Source organism: Etheostoma spectabile, unplaced genomic scaffold, assembly GCF_008692095.1.
Source record: "Etheostoma spectabile isolate EspeVRDwgs_2016 unplaced genomic scaffold, UIUC_Espe_1.0 scaffold325, whole genome shotgun sequence".
In the NCBI taxonomy this organism is placed as follows: Eukaryota; Metazoa; Chordata; class Actinopteri; order Perciformes; family Percidae; genus Etheostoma; species Etheostoma spectabile.
In genome coordinates this window covers 36673-36986 of record NW_022605585.1, presented here as the reverse complement: position 1 = coordinate 36986, position 314 = coordinate 36673, and the positions used below count along the sequence as shown (strand labels likewise).

The 314-nt window shown below is 45.5% G+C and overlaps 1 protein-coding gene across 5 annotated transcripts in view; it reads left to right on the top strand.

Moving 5' to 3' along the window:
- slc4a5b (solute carrier family 4 member 5b) overlaps nucleotides 1–314 on the top strand; it is a 73107-nt gene that overhangs the window by 45157 nt on the left and 27636 nt on the right. The window lies entirely within an intron of this gene.

Below are 314 nucleotides of genomic sequence, written 5' to 3'. Positions count from 1 at the left end.
CTACTCCTAGAAGTACAATTTTTTCAAAAACTTACTCAAGTAAATGTAACGGAGTAAACGTAACTCGTTACTACCCACCTCTGTCCACTACTGGTGACTATCCCATCTCCATCTCCATCTCCATTATACACGTTAAATTTGCGATGATTTAGGGCGGGTCTCACCCAGTGGGAGCGTAACCCCCATGTAGGCTTAGTCCTGCAGAGACCCGGGTTCGAGTCTGGCCTGCGGCCCTTTGCTGAGTGTCATCCCCCATCTTTCTCCCCCTTCCACTGTCACTATTCACTAATAAAGCACATTTTTAAAGTTTTTTT